Source organism: Triticum urartu, chromosome 6A (genome assembly GCF_056163025.1).
Source record: "Triticum urartu cultivar PI428250 chromosome 6A, HENAU_Tu73, whole genome shotgun sequence".
Classification (NCBI taxonomy): domain Eukaryota; kingdom Viridiplantae; phylum Streptophyta; class Magnoliopsida; order Poales; family Poaceae; genus Triticum; species Triticum urartu.
In genome coordinates, this window is record NC_141878.1 from 432,435,572 (window position 1) to 432,450,295 (window position 14,724).

A 14,724-nucleotide genomic window follows, 5' to 3' on the forward strand; every position below is an offset into this window, starting at 1 on the left:
AAATTCCCTGTATCCTTTGTCCCGTTTAACCCCTTTAGGCTAACCTCGACGCGATGGCTCCACGACTAAGTCCTCACACTAGGACATCTGTCGTGACAAAACCATGACAGTTGGCGCCCATCGTGGGGCAGCGCACAGTGGTTTTGAGTTCTTGAAGGGCAACTTCGAAGGGATCAAGGGATACGCTATGGGCCGGATGACCAAGAGTCATCGCAGCAAGCTCTACATCGACGATGCAGGCTAGGGCCCCGAGGCCGGCTCAATTGAGTACGGGTACCGGGTCCCCTTTGGCGGAATTCATGTTTTCATCGGCAAGATCGGTGAACCGGGCCCTGAGCTGGACATCTGCACCGACATCATCGAGACATCTCAGCGTGCGCGACCCGCCCAAGTTCAGCCTGCCGTGAAACGTGCCTTCGTGGGATTCATGGTAGAATCTGAGGATAGATCTATGCCCGGTGGTGAGACGGTCGTCTACTCTGATGGTGAGTCGTCCATTGGTGAAACCGAGTCGTTGTATCAGCTGCAAGACGGCCGTCTTGGGGGCTATTCTGATGGCGACAGTATTCTGGACCCCTATGAGCCGCCGAGTAGAGTCGCGATCTTCATGGACGTTACACAACCAGTGCAGAATTCTTCGACTGCAGCGGAAATAATCTCCGGGTCAGCAACGGCAACGGCTGCCGGGGCAGGAGGCCCTGTGCACCTGCCGGCTAAGATTTTAACCGACCTACTGGACAATTTGACAACATTGTTAGCAGCAGAGGTTAACCCGACAGATCAAGTTCAGCATAACGCAAAAGTCACAAAACTGAGAGATGAGATAGTTCAAGCCAAGGAAGATCTGGCAGCTGAGAACGCGAGGATGACTGCGGAGCGAGCTGCTCTGGATGCTCAGGCATAACGGATCCAGGCTGATTCTTTCTGGCTCACGATGGATCAGAACGCGTCAAACGAAGTTATGAGGAGAAGGCAACGAAGTCATATGCCTCCGGTTTACGAGGCGAGGAACCTCTTCAACACACCAGGTGCAGGGACCAGTGACCCGCCAGAGGTAAACCGGGTGGTAGCCACGCCTAGGACTGGAGCACCGGCTTAGCCATGCACAACCGATCTGCCTCGTTTGAATAATACCCCACCACAGTATGTGCCGACGCCACCGGGTCATTATTCTAACCCGTTGGATAACATGATCGCTGCGGCGAGACGATTGGCGACTCTCCCAGTTGAAGGTGAGTCTCTAGCTGCGATCGAAACACGGAGGGCTAGAGAGGTTCTTCAGATAGCACTGGTACAACAGGAGGCTTATCCTTACAGTCGCGAGAGGATTCACTCAACCCCACGCCCAAGCCGGAGTTATAGCAGGCACATGGACTCCCCAGCCGTATCAAGCAGTGAGCAACACCGTAACCTGCCCCGTGGACATGACCCGGCGCGTGGTGGTGTTAATACTCAGGCCCTGGTGGATCAGGTTAGAGCATGTCGGGAGGCTGAGCTGGCGGCTCAGCAAGCGGCTCATCATCATCCTCCGGTTTATCCGACAACTTCAGTGGAGATAGGTGTGACCTCCAAAACCTTGGGAGTACCATGTTTAGTGCCGGCTTTACGTAACGTACGTTTGCCCAAGGATTTCAAGGGTCCTCGCAAGGTACCCAACTACACAACGGACTTACCCCCTGAGGCGTGGGTTGAGAGTTATGAGATGGCGATGGAGCTGTTGGATGTTGTCGATGCTGCATGTGCTAAGTACTTCACCATGATGTTGGAAGGAACAACCCGTACTTGGTTGAAGGGGCTGCCAGCCAACTCCATTGGATCATGGGCCGAGTTAAAAGCCCGGTTTATCCATAATTTTAAAGTTACGTGCAAGAAGCCTATGTCAATTGTGGATTTGGACGCCTGTGTCCAAGAAGAGGGCGAGTCAACAACCCATTGGGTGCGCCGGGTCTCGGCCATCCTGCACTCATCGGATCAAATCAACGCCGGCTCAGCAGTCTTAATGTTAGAGAAGAATTGTTGTTTTATGCCCCTTAAGTAGAAACTTGGGCGGCTTAAGCACCACTGTAACAATATGGGGGAGCTCATGGGGGCTCTTGTCAAATATGCCGACTTTGATAGTACCAAGGACCCCGAGTATGATGAGGAAAGGCCAGATAAGGGAAAAAGAGTAGCGGTGTGAAAGGGCAGCAAGGTGGCATTGGTAAACGCAGAGCTGAGGGGGAGTTTGGACTTCCTGGCTAACACTGGCGTGCAGGATTATAACCAGCGGTGCAAAGGAGGGCCGACTCAGGCCGAAGGGTCAAACATCAACCTCAAAGCGCTGATGAATCAGCTGTGTCCAAAGCACGGATCTCGTGAGAAGCCATCCAAGCATTTATGGAAGGATTGCAATATCATGAAAGAATTCAGGAAATCCCATCTTTTCCAGAACAATCATGGGCCAAATGGCGGCTCAGGTTCCGGCTCTCATGGTCCGGGTTACGGTGGTGGCGGTTCTCATTCCGGTTTTCAGGGCCAAGGCAATCAAAGCAACCAAGTCAATCAGGGCGGTTATAATCAGCAATCTGGTCAGGGGAACCACCAGCAGCAATCTGGTTATCAAAGTAATCAGAAGCAATTGAATAGTGGGTAGTACCACGTCTTCACCACAAGTTTATGTAAGAGGGATCAGAAGCTTCACAAAAGGGAAGTAAACGTCGTTGAGCTGGCGGTTCCCCGTTATTTACGGTGGTCTGAGCAGCCCATTGTCTGGAGTCGTGAGGATCACCCGCCTCGGGTTGATAATCCGGGTCATTTTGTGCTGGTGGTGGCGCCTCAGGTTGGAGGATACAAATTTACTAAGGGGCTCATGGATGGAGGCAGCAGCATTAATATCCTTTACTATGAAAATTTCCGTCGTATGGGGTTGACCGACAAAAACCTTAAACTGTCAAACACTGTTTTTCACGGTGTGGTGCCTGGTAAGTCGGCATATCCGGTTAGTAAGATATCTTTGGAAGTTGCTTTTGGAGATGAGTATGATTCCAGATCAAGGGACGTTGACCTTTGAAGTGGTTAAAATCAAGAGCCCTTATCATGCTCTGTTCGGGCGGCGAGGCCTTGTTACATTTACTTACATCTTAAGATGTCGGGTCACAAGGGCACCATCATAGTACATGGGAGTCGCAAGGTATCCTTGGAGTGTGAAGTAGGCGATGTTGCATATGCTGATTCTGTTTGTGCAACAGAGCAGCTGAAGTTTTACAAGGATAATGTTGACCCGGCAGATATGACATCTTTGAAAAAGCCAACTACGGAGCACGATCTGGTCCTGAAGTTTAAGTCAACAGATGGCACTAAGCTAGTTGATTTCGTTCCTGGCGATTCATCCAAGCAGTTCAGCATCAGTGCTAATCTGGATCCGAAATAGGAAAGCACGCTCATCGAGTTCATCCATGAGAACCAGGACATCTTTGCATGGAAACTGTCGTGGAATTGTCACAACAGATGTCCTAGTGTGAGGATTTAGTCATGAGGCCAGCGCATCTTTGTGGTAGCTTGAGAGGGGTTGATAGGGATGAGAGACGCAGGGCGGATCAACGCACAAGACAAGGATTTAGACAGCTTCGGACCCCGGGAAACATCATCCGGTAATATTCCTATATGTTGTTTGTGGCTAGATCTCATTATGCTCATGAGAGAGCCGGCGCATAAGCCGGCTCCCCCTTTCTCTCTAGCCCTAGATATTGTTTGTTGCTCCTTCTCCCTCTTTGGGGAGCCCTGCCCCTCCTTATATAAGTTGAAGGAGCGGGTTACATGATTAGTCCTAGTAGGATTAGGATTACTTAATTACAGGTGGAGTCCTAGTCTTGCTTCCTTTGTAAGGGAATATTCTTTATGCCTTTCCTCTTAAGTCGGCCCACCATATTACGAGCCGACCGTCCGGGCCTTGCGCTTTGTCGTCCGTCTGACCCGCCCGCCGGATTACCAGTGAGTGGCCAATCTCCGGGCGGCTTACAAATAAAACACCAAGTATCAGACGGGTCTCTGGTCAGTCGCCAAGTCCGGCCGGGTTATACTTCCGGTCGGGTTATGCTGCGGGGTATATCCCCGACATTAGCCCCCAATTTAATTTGGATTTATCCGTGTTAAACTGATCCTGTAAAATAAACACAAGAACAAACTTGATAGGTTGTGCTCCGGGTTAAAAAATTCCTGAACCGGCACCTGATCATCTTTAAATTGTTGTCATTTCTTCCTGGATGCATACTCAAGATCTTACAGAAAATCTCTTTTAACAGAGATGTCCAAACCTTGCCAATGCAAAAATCCAGGCACTTCTTCTAAAAAATCCGGGTCAATGGGCCAGCTTCATAACCAATTTCCTAACATTGGCTCTTGTATAAAAATATTATAATAAATAATCCATTTGAGTCGGCCTTCAATGCTCCGACTTTACAAAAATATTGGTCTTGAAATATTCAACTGATATTCATCCGGCTTAAAGATGTAGATCTTGCCGATTTATGATTGCCAAAATTGCCAGTTTATAAATAAATGATGTCGGGTCATGATTGTTGCAGGCACCGGGCTAATCTGGTCTACTACAAACTGAGAATTTGAAGATTTTTTTCTCCCTTATATGCATATCACCTGTAGCCCCCAAGTGCCGGGTTGTCATGCTTGCAGCAGCCTGAGACTTGTAATTGCCTTATGCTCATGAAAACTTCAACCAGTGTAGCCCCCAAGGGCCGGATCATTATGCAATAATGAGCATGGACTTTGTAGATATAATCATGTAAACTTGAACAACAACGTGTAGCCCCCAAGGGCCGGCTTAGTAAGATAATACTGAGCCGGGACTTTGTATATAGTTTATTGATAATAACATCATATAATATGATCTCCACCATGGGGCTTGAACCCACATCCACAAGGTTAAGAGCTTTGTACTCTACCAACTAAATAGCAGACCATTCAATATAATGAATTAATGCTTGTGTACCTTGAATTTTTGTCAGGAGCAATTGGTAGCCCCCAAGGGTCAGCTCATTATAATGTGATGAGTCGGGTCTTCCAATAAGTTGAACAAAAAATGACTTTACATTAGCCCCCAAGTGCCATGGTGCATACTGGCAGTGACATGGGACTTGCATATTTAATGTAATCTCAACTTAAATAATGTAGCCCCCAAGTACCGGGTCGTAAGCCTGCAGCGACTTGGGACTATTCCTTTCATTGTAGAATAAATCATATCCATTGATAAAATACTAGCCATTGCGCTGAAGCGACTTTGAAAACCACAATCATAATATTAGTTACTGATAACCATAATAAAAATCCAGCCATGTTGGCTATTAAAGATTTGAATAACCCGGTTTGAAAACCTCAATCATTCAATATCATAATGAAAATCCAGCCAAGTTTGGCTATTTAAAGATTCAAGTACCTTATCTGTTGACAAGTAAATCCGGAGTTTTAGATACCCAGCGGCTCTTGGCCGATGACGATTTAATACGCCTCCATTGTAAGCCGGAATTTTTATAACCCGACTATTTATAGCCTCTGAGAAAATCCAGCATGGATGATCATTCTGAAGCATCACGTTTAATGATGAGCTTGGACTTAAGCATTTATATAAGTCATAGTTTTACAAATCCTGCACAGAGTTTAAACAACATACGCCCTGGCGACTTAATGTCAAAAGCCAGGGCAGGAAACCACCCAAATGTATTCTTATCCAGTGATATTGAATTTGCACTGTCGGTCTATGTGACCTGCACAGTAAGGGTGATAACCCAATCTTTGATACACGCATGATTCCAATGGCATAATTCAAAATATACGGATGGCTTAAATTCCATAGCCAGGGGTGGTTTAAACATAATCATGTATAAACAATATCATACTTGTGATATTGAATCGTATTGCCGGCTTATGATACCTGTGCAATAAGGGTGATAACCCAAAACTTAGAAGTCAAACCTTCCAAGTATTAATATTGTCATATGTTGGCGACTTGTCCGTCGAAAGCCAGGGCAGGTTAATAGAAACCACATATATATATGCTTCAGATATGAGCAAAAAAGTCTCAAAACCCAAAAGATTGTGTTCAAAAAACTTAATCCAGACAAAAAGAAAATCAAGGCTTCTGATTCGAATACGATCAGTAAACCGTTCCAAAGGGGTTAGGCTAGGATTCGAATACGATCATGTAGCCCCCATTGGCTTTGGCGTTGCGCCGATGAAGAGGGTACCAATAGCTATGTTCTCTTTGGTTCGAATACGACCTATGTTTGAACAGGAAGCCCCCAAATGACCTTGAGAGGTTTTTAACGACCCTGATTCGAATACGATCCAAGTCGGACCCAAAAGGGGTTAAGCTATGATTCGAATACGATCAAGAAGCCCCCTAGTGAGTTTGACTTTGCACCGATCAAGAGGGTTACGACAGCTATGTTCTCTTTGGTTCGAATATGACCTATGTTCGAACAGGAAGCCCCCAAGTGACCATATAAATTTTGGCATCGCGTCAATCAAGAAGGTACCGACAGCTATGCTCGATGAGCAGGAAGCCCCCAAGTGACCATAATAGGATAAGCCGTAAGGCAGGATACCCATGTTTGAACCGGATTTGAGAGCTTAAAAGCTTTGTAAGAGTCAAATTTACCTTGAGCCGGATGTTTGAACCGGATTTGAGAGCTTAAAAGCTTTGTAAAAGACAAATTTACCTTGAGCCGGATGTTTGAACCGGATTTGAGAGCTTCGAAGCTTGTGGGAGAGATATGTCTCTTGAACCGGATTTTAAACCAGAATCTTTATTTTGAACCGTCAATTTTATGACGGCCTTTAAATTTTCATTAATATGGCAGTGTCCTCCGGAACCGGGTTATCATTCCCTCCAATGACCCGGAGTTCCCGAGTCATGTCATTGTAGCCCCCGAGTCTCAAGACTACTCGAGGAGTTGGCTTGAGACTCTCCATATTTGACCGTGATATAAATCGGTATGAGTCCTTCAACAGCGCAATGATATAATAACCCCGTCCTGCATTGGAGAACTTACAAGCCAGAATAATTTCTCTTTTAAAGAAAGCAATATATAATATATAAAAATATGCTGGATGGATTTCACCTGATGCGTCAGGTCAGCAATTATCACCGCAGAGTTGATGATCACCATGGTGAAACTGAAATCAATCACGGTCGAGTCGTCCGATTAAAACTTCATACCCATAAATATTGCGTGAGTGTTAGCAATTGTGAAAGACTAAAAGATGATTGAGTATGTGGACTTGCTGAAAAGCTCTTATATTGACTCTTTCCTATGTTATGATAAATTGCAATTGCCTCAATGACTGAGATTAGAGTTTGTTGGTTCTCAATGAAGTTTATGATTCATACTTGAAATTATGATTGAATTGTTACTTTAGCATAAGAGATCATATGACAATATATATATATATAGGTAAAACTGTGTCTACCATAGCTTGCCACAGAACTAGTTAAGTGTCCCTAAACTTCTAACGGTTCAAAAGTTATCAAAAAATATGAAATAAATATGGGAGCATCTCTCTAATGTAATAAGATGATCCAATGGAGGGATTGTCAAAATATGCATCTATGTGTCCTCGGCAAAAATAATAAGCATTTCAGCTCACTGCGACATAAATATATACTGAACTATTTGTTTTTTTGTCCAGGACACGACATGATGCATACATGATCAACTATTCAACTTATAATTCCCTGAGAATTTGGTTGTGCTTCTAGTAAGAAAATGTTGCCAGATAACATTTTGTATGTGCATAGAGCTGCTCACAATAGGCAAAGTATGTGATACGGAAGCATACATGATCAGAGTCAGTGATATTTCATTCCATAGCTAACACATGGCAGAAAGTAGTGCAGAATAAAAAATAAACCGGTCAGAAAACCGGCAAAATCAACAAAATATGGCTTTCTAAATTTATCGTAAGAATCTGCAAGGAAGTGAGACCAACATTTAAATTTTGATAGTGAACTATTTTATTTGTGAGGCCTAAAATTAGTATTGAACTCATTTAGTCACTTTCAAGTCTACGGCGAAAATAGAAAATGGATTGTAAGAGCATACAAGGGATAAATCAATATAAAGGAAACATGTCAAGATTTACTATCAATTGATTCACGATCCACGACTATTACAGTGTTAGATAGTAGCAGCTACCTACTGGTTGTGCACGCCATCTCCTATAGTTCATGTTGTACCTTGAACTATGCACATGGTACAAGTATTTGAGAAAACTATATTTACTTGTCAAATAATTTTGTTAATCAAACAGTGCACTTATCAAGTTATATAAGCTTCATAGACAGAGTCAAGTAAAGTGCAAGATGTAAACTTAAAATAAGATGCAAAGAAGTACTTACCATTTCAAGATCAGATTTTTCGAATGTTTGAAAGAACACCAGGTTTCCAAATCCAATGAAAATGTGTGTGTTTCGATCGAATAGTCCATAATTCTATGCAGCCAGCAGTACATTCAAAGGATCTTAGTAACCTGGAAAAAAATCTCAATAAGAAAACCTGTAAAATGTGAAACTTGTATGCACAAGTCAGCATGTCGTGTAAGCTAGCCATCACAGTGATACACAAGACATAGAAAGCATTTGGTACATCCAGATTTAAATACCAGAAAACTGAGATAGTCATATCAGTTGGCTTTCTGAATAGTAACTAAGTACAATATTACATCTCAAATTTTCAACAGTATGTGAACTCGCCATCATTGAGTTTAATAGTTCTGATATGGACATCTACGAACCAAGAGCTAGAAAATGAGAATGAATATAGGGGAGTACTACTCACATCCACCTTCTGTACCCAATCTGGTAGCTGCCGTGGTATAGAGATTATCTGAACTTCATACCCAATCTGGCTGCCAACAATATGATTTTTTTTCTTAGCTCTATGGACCAGCCAGAGTAGGCATAGCCAGGGCAGGGACCACTGCCTGCTACACCATGGGGAAAGGCAGGAAAAGGAGGACTGCAGCGGCGGCTGGGCAATGGAGGAAGTGTTGGTTCAACTTCAGGGACGGGGCGAGGGGCTGTGAGCCGGAGGGAACGGCGGCGTGGCTGGCGAGGGAGGACACGTTGGTTGACCTTCAGGAACGGGGCGAGGGCCTGCGAGCCGGATGGAATGGCAGTGGTGGTGGCGTGTGTAGGGTTCCTCCATTGTCACATGAGCGAGAGGATAGATCGAGGTGAATTGAGGGGCTTTCAGTTTTTTGTTGGGAGTAGTGGCCTCTCCCTGAGACGGAAGAGTGCCTTTTTTTTCAGTCATGACACCTTAGCCCATTTGGTCCAAAGTCACAATAAACGTCGGAAATAGTTCCTGGAGCAGCGGCCCACTACCGTTAAGCGCTCGGTGTCCAACGTATGGAGCCCAGGCGGGATTAAAACATCATCCAAAGGCCAGAAAAGGCTTAAACAACACATCTAACGGTTAATAATGCTAATGGCCTAAGATGGCTTGATTAGTGCTCAGTTATAATGTGTGTATATATATATATATATATGTTGCTGTTCTAAGAATGATAATGATGCCCTCATGTAACACCCACGATGCGGCTATATCTCCCACGTGTCGGAGCACGACTTAGAAGCATAACCGCATGGTAAGCATGTCGCAAGAGAGGTAATCTTTACACATCTCATGTACTGAATAAGAAAGGGATAAAGAGTTGGCTTACAATCGCCACTTCACACAATACATAAATATATCATACATCATCCAGAATACAATTAAGGTCCGACTACGGAACCAACATAAATAAAGACAACCCCAAATGCTAGATCACCGATCGACCCAACTGGGCTCCTTTATTGATCATCCGGAAAAGAAAACATAATAACGACCCGAATCCTCGTCGAACTCCCACTTGAGTTCGGTCGCGTCCCCTGCACTGGCATCATCGGCACCTACATCTGTTTTGGAAGTATCTGTGAGTCATGGGGACTCAGCAATCTCACACCCTCGCGATCAAGACTATTCAAGCTTAAAGGTAGGAAAGGGGTAGTGAGGTGGAGCTACAGCAAGCACTAACATATATGGTGGCTAACTTACGCAAATGAGAGCGAGAAGAGAAGAAAAACATAGTCGAGAAGCTAATAATGATCAAGAAGTGATCATGAGGCTACTTACGTCCAAGCATAACACGAGACCGTGTTCTCTTCACGGACTCCGCCGAAAAGAGACCATCACGGCTACACACGCGGTTGATTCATTTTAATTGGATTAAGTGTCAAGTTTTCTACAATCGGATATTAACAAATTCCCATCTGCCCATAACCGGGGGCACGGCTTTCGAAAGTTCAAAACCCTGCAGGGGTGTCCCAACTTAGCCCATCACAAGCTCTCACGGTCAACGAAGGATATTCCTTTTCCCAGGAAGACCCGATCAGACTCGGAATCCCGGTTACAAGACATTTCGACAATGGTAAAACAAGACCAGCAAAGCCACCCGATGTGCCGACAAATCCCGATAGGAGTCGCACGTATCTCGTTCTCAGGGCACACCGGATGGGCAAGACGTCGGGTTGGCATAAACCCTGGTTGCCCAGGGGCGCCGGACATCGCCCAGTTTGGACCAACACTCAAAGGAGCACTGGCCCGGGGGTTTAAAATAAAGAAGACCCTTGAGTCCACGGAACCCAAGGGAAAAAGGCTTAGGTGGCAAATGGTAAAACCAAGGTTGTGCCTTGCTAGAGGAGTTTTATTTAAGGCGAACTGTCAAGGGGTTCCCATAACACCCAACCGCGTAAGGAACGCAAAATCAAGGAACATAACACCGGTATGACAGAAAATAGGGCGGCAAGAGTGGAACAAAACACCAGGCATAAGGCCGAGCCTTCCACCCTTTACCAAGTATATAGATGCATTAAAGTAAACAATATATAATAATGATATCCCAACAATATCCATGTTCTAACATGAAACAAACTCCAACTTCACTTGCAACTAGCAACGCTATAAGAGGGGCTGAGCAAAGCGGTAACATAGCCAATCAACGGTTTGCTAGGAAAGGTGGGTTAGAGGCTTGACATGGAAATATGGGAGGCATGATATAGCAAGTGGTATGTATCAAGACATAGCAATAGAGCGAACAACTAGCAAGCAAAGATAGAAGTGATTTCGAGGGTATGGTCATCTTGCCTGCAAAGTTCTCCGAGTTGACGAAAGCTTGATCCTCGTAAGCGTACTCAACGGGTTCCTCGATCACGTACTTGTCTCCCGGCTCTACCCAAGGCAAGAACACAAGAAAAGGAACAACAATCAACCACAGTGCAATGCACAATCAACATGATGGGAAACATGTCATGATATGCGAGATGTGATATGCAATGCATATGCGTGCTTCGGAAGGGAAAGATTGAATCAGGCCTCAACTTGGCAAACCAAGTGTGCCGCTGGAAAGATGAGATGTTTTCGGTTGAAATCGATATAAAGATCACCGGAATCAGATGCACGGTTTGCAAATGGCAAGCAAAACAAGAATGGCACAATTCTGCGATTAAGCTACTGCACTCCAACATAACAACAAAGCATATGGCAGTGATATACTCAAGATGCTTGGCAAAAGATGAATTCCGAGCTACGGCTAAAACACACAAGAGCAGGGTCAAACAAGAATGGCAAAAGTGCAAAAGATATCAGCTTCACAGACTTAGTGAAAATTACTAACATGCCAGGAATTAACATCAGGAAGCCAGGTTTAGAGCAAGCAAACAACATGCTACAAGAACAGAACATAGTAAACAAAGGGATGGCATGAATCTAATCAAAGCATAGAATAAAAGTCCCTTACTGATCAAGAGCCAAAAAGGCACAGAAGATACTATGGCACCCATGTAAACATAGCAAGTTTGATTAACAGATTCAGACTTAGCAAAAAACTGAGCATGGCAAAAACAGAGTTATGAAGGCAACTTTCCAAGCTCGATTCACTCACCAAAAAGCCTTTCATGACAAACTAAGCATATAAATAGAAAGAAGACATGTTCATGAAGCTAACCAAGGCAAGAACAAGTTTATATCATGCTTGGATCAACTACAACAACCATGGCAAAATTGATTAACATGTAAACAATCTGCCAGGAACATTTTATAGCAAAATTAGAGCAAGATTAAGTCATGCTAGGGCACTCCATAATTTCAAAAATTGGCATGGATGGATAAAGCACAACCACATGTCCAAATCATCCTTACTTAAGATACTCAAAAAAAACATGGATCTCACTGTAGCATCATGGATACATGGCATAAAAATGACAGCAGAGCAAGGACTTAGCAAAATCCTAAGTCCCTGAAATCAGCAATATCACGAAGGCTACTTTGCATGCTTGTGCTAGTCACCACATTGATCACAAAAATACATGGAAAACACCCCTGTAAAGATGGCATGGCATAGACCAAAACACATGTAGAGCTCATGTTCATATGCAACACACAACAAGTGTAGCAAAAATGACAAATCCTCATAATCTGCTAAGTAACAGGAGCTAACATTTTATAGCACTCTTGCATCAGTCATTTGGGCATCAAGATGGACTCAAACAATCATGGCATAATGGAACAAAATGAAGAGCACATCATGATGAACATTTTGATCTATTGCACCCACAAAACAGAGCAGCACACATGAAGTTATGGCATGATGAACAGGGCCTGAAATTGTAGCAGAAAAAGACTTGTGGGATTTCTCCTCGCCCAGATCTAGGGTTTGGCACGGAAGCTGAGGCGTGACTGGATCTCGCCGGAGATGGAGGGGACAACGGCCGGAGTTCGTCGCCGGACTTGACGGAGACGAAGGAGGGGCGCGGGGCTCGCCGGAGTTGGCTGCAGGTCACCGGAGAGGAGGCGCGGCGCGGAGCTGCTCGTCGGCATCGGGAAGGCGGCGGGCGAGGCGCGGCGCGCGCGGAGGCGCCGGACGGCGACCGGGCGGCGGTGGCGGTCGCGGCGAGGCGTGGGGAGGCGATGGGCCAGCGGGGGCCGGAAGTGGGCTCGGTGGGCCGGCGGCGCGGGGGGGCGGCGACGCGACACGCGGCGGCGTGCGATTCGTCGTGCAGCGGCGACGGATCCTGTCCGGCGAGGCCGGACGTGTCCGGTGGCGGCGGGGGAGGATTTTTTAGGGTTTCACCCGAAATTTGGAGAGGGTTGCACCTATTTATACCTAGAAGGAGGTGGGAGTGTCCAAATGAGGTGAAGTTGTCGACCACGCGATCGTGATCCGACGGCGGAGCATATGGAGATGGTTTGGAAGGTTTATTGGGCCGTTTTCAAGGGGTGTTGGGCTGCAACACACACGAGGCCTTTACGGTTCCCCGGTTAACCGTTGGAGTTTCAAACAGACTCCAAATGGAACGAGACTTGACAGGCGGTCCATCGGTGGTGTACCAAGGCCGCTTGGAAAATCTTGGTCCATTCCGAGAAAGTTTAACACCCGCTCACGAAAAGAGATAAGAGGGGGACGCCGGAGGACATAGGAGTGTCGGATTGCAAAATGGACAACGGGGAAAATGCTCGGATGCATGAGACGAACACGTATGCAAATGCGATGCACATGATGACATGATATGAGATGCATGACATGAACAAAATGCAAAACAAAGACAAAACCCAACCACTAGGGAATCTCATAACTTAAAACCGAAAATGGCAGGAGTCAGAGTACAAATATGGCAAGTTACATCCGGGGTGTTACAACACTCCACCACTACGAAAGGATCTCGTCCCGAGATCTAGGACTGAAAGAACTCTGGATATTCGGAACGGAGGTGATCCTCACATTCCCAGGTGGCTTCTCGGTTGGAATGGTGTGACCACTTCACTTTCAGGAATTCGATAGACTTGTTGTGAGTTTTGCGCTCAGTTTCTTCAAGAATAGCAACGGGATGCTCATGATAAGACATGTCTTCTTGGAGATCAATCTCTTCGAAGTTGATGGTGTGGTCAGGAGTCTTGAAGAACTTGCGAAGCTGTGACACGTGAAACACATTGTGCACATTCGCGAAGTTGGACGGAAGCTCAAGTTGATAGGCGAGGTCGCCTCTTTTGCCAATGATCTTGAAAGGACCCACGTATCTAGGGGCAAGCTTCCCTTTGATACCGAAGCGACGAGTACCTTTCATTGGAGAGACGCGGAGGTAGACATGGTCTCCGATCTCGAAAGCCAAGTCACGATGCTTGCTATCATAGTAACTCTTATGACGCAATTGCGCGGCTTTGAGATTTTCACAGATGACTTTGCACATTTCTTCAGCTTCTGTGATTAAGTCATTGCCAAGAAGTTGGTGTTCACCAGTCTCTGGCCAATTAAGAGGAGTACGACACTTTCTGCCATAGAGAATCTCGAATGGGGCCTTGCCCGTACTCGCTTGGAAGCTGTTTTTGTAGGAGAACTCGGCATATGGAAGACAATCTTCCCACTTCATACTGAAAGAAATGACACAAGCCCTGAGCATATCTTCAAGAATTTGATTGACTCGCTCGACTTGTCCACTAGTTTGAGGATGAAAGGCTGTGCTGAAGCGAATGTTGGTGCCCATGGCCTTCTGGAAGGAGTCCTAGAACTTAGAAGTGAAGATGCTTCCACGATCTGAAGATATAAACTGCGGAATGCCATGCAAGGAGACAATCCTGGAGGTGTATAGCTCTGCCAACTGAGCTGCTGTGATAGATTCTTTGATAGGAAGAAAATGAG

General features: G+C 45.4%; 1 long non-coding RNA gene across 1 annotated transcript; it reads right to left on the minus strand.

The window, feature by feature from the left end:
• Positions 1 to 2,390: 2,390 nt before the first annotated feature.
• Positions 2,391 to 9,244, minus strand: LOC125533386 (uncharacterized). The gene is made up of 3 exons (XR_007294269.2): positions 8,829 to 9,244; positions 8,390 to 8,520; positions 2,391 to 7,167 (listed from the first exon to the last, which is right to left on the minus strand). It is a non-coding gene; the product is annotated as an uncharacterized LOC125533386 (long non-coding RNA).
• Positions 9,245 to 14,724: the final 5,480 nt, after the last annotated feature.